At 34.1% G+C, this 7442-nt stretch overlaps 1 long non-coding RNA gene across 1 annotated transcript; it reads left to right on the top strand.

Moving 5' to 3' along the window:
* The first annotated feature begins 859 nt into the window (after positions 1 to 859).
* LOC147764105 (uncharacterized) lies at positions 860 to 1933 on the top strand. The gene is made up of 2 exons (XR_015332173.1): positions 860 to 1020; positions 1261 to 1933. It is a non-coding gene; the product is annotated as an uncharacterized LOC147764105 (long non-coding RNA).
* The last annotated feature ends 5509 nt before the right edge of the window (positions 1934 to 7442 follow it).

Here is a 7442-nt window from a genome sequence, read left to right as displayed (position 1 = left end):
GCACAACAGGTAACATGGTCAATAAGATTACAGTTTCAGGACCATATATGAGAGTTCAAATTCACATAATGAAAATCCTAATGTGTGAAAAATGATGACAGTGCATAAAATAATAAAAATAATATTTATTTATAGTCTTAAATGTATATAAAAGGTTCAGTAGACTTTACACGGGTAAAATGAACAGAATAAGATGATTAAAATAAATGAAAAGGTAGCTAAAATAGTAAGATATGAACTAAAATATAATTGAATTGATAAGATATTAAAAATTAACTGTACAGTGTAAAAGATAACAGCCAGTCAAATCAATTATAAAACTTTTTGAAGATGTAAGTTTTTAATTCTTTTTTAAAATTGTCCTCATACTCTATTATTTTAAAGTAAATATAGGGAAATCGTTCCACTCAACCCCAGGTAATAATATTTATTCAGTTTTTCATGGCCTCCGGCCCATAATAATAATAATAATTGTAATAATAATAATAGTAAAGTCCATTAGAAGTATTAAGGATTATTCATTTTTGTCAGTGATCCAAAATTTCTTCTCTTAATATAAAAGCATTAAATATATAAGCAGCTAGACTAGAGATTAAATTTGTGTTTTTTTGTGGTCATTAATCTTAAAAAACTTATTTAGTAGGATTTTTTTACTGGCAGATATTTTTCTCTTAATTCTGTATATGCTACACATCATATTAAAATGATATTCATCTTCAACATCATAAATCATGTATTTTTTACAGATTAAACAGAGTCTATTGCATCTTTCTATACATGTACCTCTCCATCTACCACTCTCATAATTGAGTTGGTGATTTGGGCATCTAAATCTTGCGGGGGCGTCTCGATAGTCCGAAGGTTCATTGGTCCGAAAAGTGGTAACATTTTTATCGATTTTTTAATCAAGGGTTCATTGGTCTGAAGGTTCTATTGACCCATTAGAGCCTGCGTCATCAAAACAAACGGCAGCCATACTGGAGGGAGACCGGAATCGTCTGCTGCGCATGAACAAGCCATGTCTGTAGTTCAGTTTACGTTTTCTGTATTTTCTTTGATATTTAACCGAGCGAAATGATGAATTACTGCAGGTTATTTGATCGAGAGAAGATAACTAACTTTACAAGCGTTCACAGACTGCCTGCAGTGGTAACAATCCATGGTGAAGGAACTTAAACCGTAAACGGAGGAGAGACGGCGAGGTGGCTTTGAATCAAGACTCTTCGGAAAAGTAAAGGATCAAACTAATTTATTTTATAGCAAAGAATGAAGAGCCAGCTGTGCAGATTTTACCATAAAAGAAAAAACAGTAGAAAACCAAAGACCTTGGTGTGTACGTTTGGGGCAGACGTACACTGCATATATATTTAAGGTAGTGCCCAAAAAGTTTGCGTGGAGAGTGTGTTAATTTGTTAAAACGTGTGGAAATACCCAGGCAGGGTTTCGACTTTTATAATGAAGACTCACCTATTGCCTTGGGTGTAATTTGTTATCAGTTACGGTGCTCTCTAGATTTTATCGGCTGTCACCTACCTCTTTAATACCTGGTTAGCATTATTGCCAATTAGTGTCAAGGCTATATTTGTACTGTACACGGCTGAGCTGGGCCAATTAAATCAATTACCTGTATGAAGTGTATTTGGAAGTTAGTGGCTTAATTTTCGATTTGGTGTAGTGATAAGAGTGATTTTATTTTGCAAGTAAATTCTACCTCAGGTGTAATTGACATATAACCTCATGAAATGAATTTGCACTTTCCTCCGTAAAAATGTTAAATTCTGCTCCGTTCAACTGTAATGTTGTAAGTTACAATATGAATAAAAATCACTATTGTTATCTTTCTATTAATTTACATTTAGGAAATTGATCAGGCATTTCCCACCAAGCCACACTGATTGGGTGCAAGTAAATGATATATAGATATATATAACAAGGCAGCAAAGCTGTCAAATGTACAGACAAAAAACAGAAAATAAAGATGCAAAATAGGTCATTTTGTCAATTTTGATGCAATAATAAATAATGCTTATAATAGCACTGTCAGTCAACACTGAATTTTAATCATGCACAACAGGTACCATGGTCAATAACAGGAGAGAACCCAGAGATATTTTCTGACAGTATTCCAAAGTATCTATGTTGATCCATCCTCCATTTTTATGGTCTTCCAACAGAAAAAAATAGATACCAGTCAATATAAACTTAATAACCTGACCGTCTTCCGGAAGACCCAGAAGATGGTCTCAATCCACCCCTTCAGTAAGATTACAGTTTCAGGACCATGAGAGTTCAAATTCTCATGATGAAAGTCTCAATATTTGAAAAATGATGACAGTGCATAAAATAATATTACATAATGTTTAAAGACATAAAAAACAATACAACTGCTTATGTGGAAATATAGAAAATGTGCAGAGCCTCAGGCAGATGAGAGTTAAAAGTCACAAATGCCAGTGTTTGAGAAAAAATTAAAAAGGAAAACATAACAAAACTAGAAAAGCACTCCAAGAGCGCAGACCTCTGCCAAGACAGCAATTGTTGATTATTATTGATTGATTATTGATCCGGACCACCACCAAAAACTAATCATTGTCCTCCTTGCCCACTTCTGACAGTTCCTGAAAATTTCATCAAAATCGGTCCGTAACTTTTTGAGTTATGTTGATGACAGACAAACAGGGGTGAAAACATAACCTCCTTGGCAGAGGTAAATATAATTCCAATGATGCTGCCATTCAAACTTTTAATCTTTTTTGATATATATATATTAAAAACTTATTTGCAATATTAAACAAAATTTACCTGCATAATTATCACTGCTTACTTATTATTAATCTAGCAGAGAGCTTAACCTTTGGGAGTTTACAGGGAAATATCAACAAGTGTGCTTTATGTAATCTCATTTAATGGCCTATTAATGGATTTATAACTCTGAACTTAGCTAAGTGATACCCAAGGGAAATTTACAGACTGACCCTCTCAAAGATCTTTCAGGCCCATAAGTCACATCTTAAGAAAAGCACATAACAATAATGCACAAAATAGGAGACTACCAATTCTGATGCAATAATACATTATGTTTAACTGCACAGTCAACATCAAATTTTAATTATGCACAACAGGTTACACCAACAAAAGTAAAAGCATAAGGCTTCAGGCCCATCAGAGTCCAAGTTTATACTTTGAAAGTGCCAGAATGAGAAAAATGAAAATTTCACACAAAATTGCATGAATTCAATGATAAAAGATAACCCAATTGAGCTGGCTTTCTAATTTGAACTGCATGCCAATCCTAAAAATCATACTTTTAAGTTAAAAATAATAATAAGTAACACAGTTTTCTTTTCATAATGTTTGCAGTAGCAGTGCAAAAAGATTTTTGTCAATTTTGATGTAACATTACATAATAAATTATATAATAATTATCACCAATTTTTGATTATTGACTATAAATAGCATGGGCATTTAGAAAATTTGATTACTATTCGGCTTCATGTCCATGGGAGCTCCAAGTCCCACAATGAATATGCCAACACGATAATAATGAATTTTTCACTAAAATGTATAACTTCCAGAAAAAGAAGCCAATTAGACTGCTTTTCCGACTCAGGCTGCATTTTAGTCCTGTGTTTCTTTTTTGAAAGTTTGACAGTCATAAGTAACACGGTTTTCCCATAATGGTCATCATGGCAGCAGCACCAAAAATTGTGTTTTCTTCTATTTTGATGCAACATTACATAATGCTTAACAGCATAATGACCATCAATTTTTAATAATAATATATACATATCATAGATTTTCAGAAAATGTGACTAGCATGGGTCTTCAAGCCCGTGCAGGTTCTAAGTCACACCTTGCAGGGCTTGACACTAACTTTTTTCGATACTGGCCCGAAATATCGGTAAATATTGCAAGGATGATTTGACACATGACATTTTACTTGCTCTTTGGGCCAGTGACCCCAGCGATTCAATGGCCCCAGGTTGGTTTTCAGTGGCCCAGGGCCAGTGGGCCACCCTTAATGTCAAGCCCTGCCTTGAAAATGCCAATATGTGAAAAATGAAATTTTCACAAAAAACTGTTTAACTGCCAGAAAAATTTACCAAACAGACTACATTTCCTACTGAAGCTGTATTTTAGTCCCATGTTTCTTTCCTGTAAGTTTGATAACAGTAAGTGACATGATTTTCCTTAAGTGCTCATCATGGGAGCAGTGCCCAAAATAGGGGTTTCTTCAAATTTTAATGTAACATTACATAATGTTTAACAGCATAATGACCATCAATTTTTAATAATAGAATATTAGTAACATGAACATTCAGAAAATGTGACAAGCAAAGGTCTTCAGGATCATAGAACTTCAAAGTCACACCTTGAAAATGCCAATATGTGAAAAATTGAATTTTCACAAAAAACTGTTTAACTGCCAGAAAAAATTACCAAACAGACTGCATTGCCTACTGAAGCTGTATTTTAGTCCCATGTTTCTTTCCTGTACGTTTGAGAACAGTAAGTGACATGATTTTCCTTAAATGGTCATCATGGGAGCAGTGCCCAAAATAGGGGTTTCTTCAAATTTTGATGCAATATTACATAATGTTTAACAGCATAATGACCATCAATTTTTAATAATAAAATATTAGTATCATGGATATTCAGAAAATGTGACTAGCAAAGGTCTTCAGGCCCATGGAACTTCAAAGTCACATCTTGAAAATGCCAAAATGTAAACAAGACAGCACTTTTCTGAAATGGGTTTATTTCCATTTTTAACACTTTTTTAACATAAAACAAAATTAACAGTTTACTGCCATTTTTATATGACCAACTAAGAAAATTGATGAGATGGGAAAAATATCAATAGAACAGTATTAAATATCCAATTTCCTCCATTCTGAGATTCTGAACATAGTGGATGATTGAATCTGACAAACTGCAATGATATGAGTTTATTTCCGTTTTGGACACTTGATTACACAATACACGATAACAAGTTTACCATCATTTTTACATAATCAACTAACAATGTTGTAAAGATGCAGGAAATGTCAAAAAAACACTTTTACATATCTTATTAGTTCAATAATGAGACTATTAACATGCCTAAGAATTGAATCAGAGAAAATGTGAAAAAAAAGCATAACTTCCCTAAAAATGACCCAATCATGCTGATTTTCGAACTTGACCTGCGTATTATAAATATTCATCAGTTCTGTAAGTTTCAAACCAAAAGGTAAAACGGTTTTCCACTTATCGTGTTTACGGTGTTGCATATATGCTGAAAAAAGTGAAAAAAAAGCAAAACTTCCCTAAAAATGACCGGATCATGCTGATTTTCGAACTTGACCTGCGTATTATACAAATTCATCAGTTCTGCAAGTTTCAAACCAAAAGGTAAAACGGTTTTCCACTTATCGTGTTTACGGTGTTGCATATATGCTGAAAAAAGTGAAAAAAAAGCAAAACTTCCCTAAAAATGACCCGATCATGCTGATTTTCGAACTTGACCTGCGTATTATACAAATTCATCAGTTCTGTAAGTTTCAAGTCAAACCGTAAAACCGTTTTCCACTTATCGTGTTTACGGTAAAAGTGCACGCCAACGGCAACGGCGACGACAGACGCAGGTGACGGCTATATGTACAGACACATCTGTGTCTGTACATAAAAAAAACAAAACAAAAAACAAAAACGGAACATTTTGATGACAGGTACAAAAGGCAGCTATATGACACACAAAGTAGAAGCAGCAAAAAATATTCCTAGATCTTTGTGACCAGCTGAGGAGACAGGATCTGAACATCAGGAGAGTGAAATCCAGTGCATGACAAGATTTATTTAATTGAAACGACACTCAGAACTCAGCATTTCATGTTCACTTTTTTTCATACAAAATGCGTACTTTTCCTATATGTTTAAGCAAATGGTTGCAGAAATGAAGATCACTTCATGAACTGAATTATTGTTATTTTACATTGGACATCATAAATACATAAGTGTGAAAAATGCCTTGCTTCTGTGAATGACTGAATAATAATAAAATCCTAACAATGTTGCTTATATGAATGGTTGCATTCATGGTGAATATTAAACTCTTTCAAACAACGGTCCTATTACATGTACTTTCTAATGAACCAATATGAAGTACAAGAATGCTGAAATAATTTCTGACAGCTTCACTATGTAGAGATAAGTCATAACTGACGGCAATATTTCATGTCATAAGACAATCCTGCATACATTCTTCCTTGAGTCCACAAGGGTTTATCCTGATGATCAGCTCAAATTTCTCCTTATATCTATCCTTTATGAAAAAAGTTGCTTCTATGTAAGGTTAAACTTATGATTACACATTAAACTCTCTCAAACTATAACTGTTATTACCCAATGAACAAGAAAAATGAAGTACAAGATAACTTAACTATCTTCTGACAACAAGATGTTGGATAAGTAGCATTTGGTAGGATTTCACGTTTTTAGACTGTCTTGAGTTCATATTGGTCGATCCTGCTGATCAGCTGAAGCTTTAGCTTGTATATATCCTTTTCCCTTTGGTGCACTTGATCGCCATATGAAGTTTATTTTATTTTATTTGATTCACCTACATTACAGCTACTATTCCCCGTCGTTCATTCCCTCCAGCATGGCCGCGGGACTAGTGTTACGGAGCAAATATGACGTCACTGTAATGGGTTAATAGTGAACATTCGGACCAATGAACCTTCGGACTACGTATTGAATTCGGACTATCGATACGGCTCCGAATCTTGCTAGTGAGGTTCTGTGTTTTACATTTTTAACACTTAATAAGTAACACTCCAGTGTTAACGTACTCTTAAATAATGAGTAAGTATCCAGTTTGCTTCTCCTACATACAGCCCGGGAGCCACTGGCTGATTTGACGGTTATTTTGGAAAATATTAGATTTGGCCTCGTTTTCAAAACGTGGAGTGGTAGCCCCAAAAAAATTTGGCGGGAGACGAAGGCATAGAGACAGGTAAGTTGTACATATGTTTGTGGAATGAACAGTAGATTTAAATACTAATGAATTTGACGGGACAATACAGTATATGCTTAAGTTACATTTTATACACCGAATAAGTCTTCGTGTATCGATTTCACTGAGTATTCTCTAAAGTTACTGGCGATTAGCAAAATGGCCGCACACAAAACGTCATTGTAAACATTGACTTTTGAACTGTGCCAAATGCAGCTTAAGGGTTTTTTTCTTTATCTGTTCCTGTTTTTTCATAGTTTGGCAATATTTTTTTTAACATATCAAATGTTTAAGATGTGCGATGGCCTGTAATTTGTAGAATTTCAACATTTCCAACAAGCTGTATATTCACCGTGCCGGGTACCTATCATTTAGTTGATCGAGCAATGGCAGTGGTTTTCTGGTCTCATGCATGAAATGAATGTCACCGTATAAGTGAAATGTT

Source organism: Lingula anatina, chromosome 1 (genome assembly GCF_051362555.1).
Source record: "Lingula anatina isolate TDL-2025a chromosome 1, LinAna3.0, whole genome shotgun sequence".
NCBI classification, from domain to species: domain Eukaryota; kingdom Metazoa; phylum Brachiopoda; class Lingulata; order Lingulida; family Lingulidae; genus Lingula; species Lingula anatina.
This window is presented reverse-complemented; position numbering and strand designations above follow the sequence as displayed.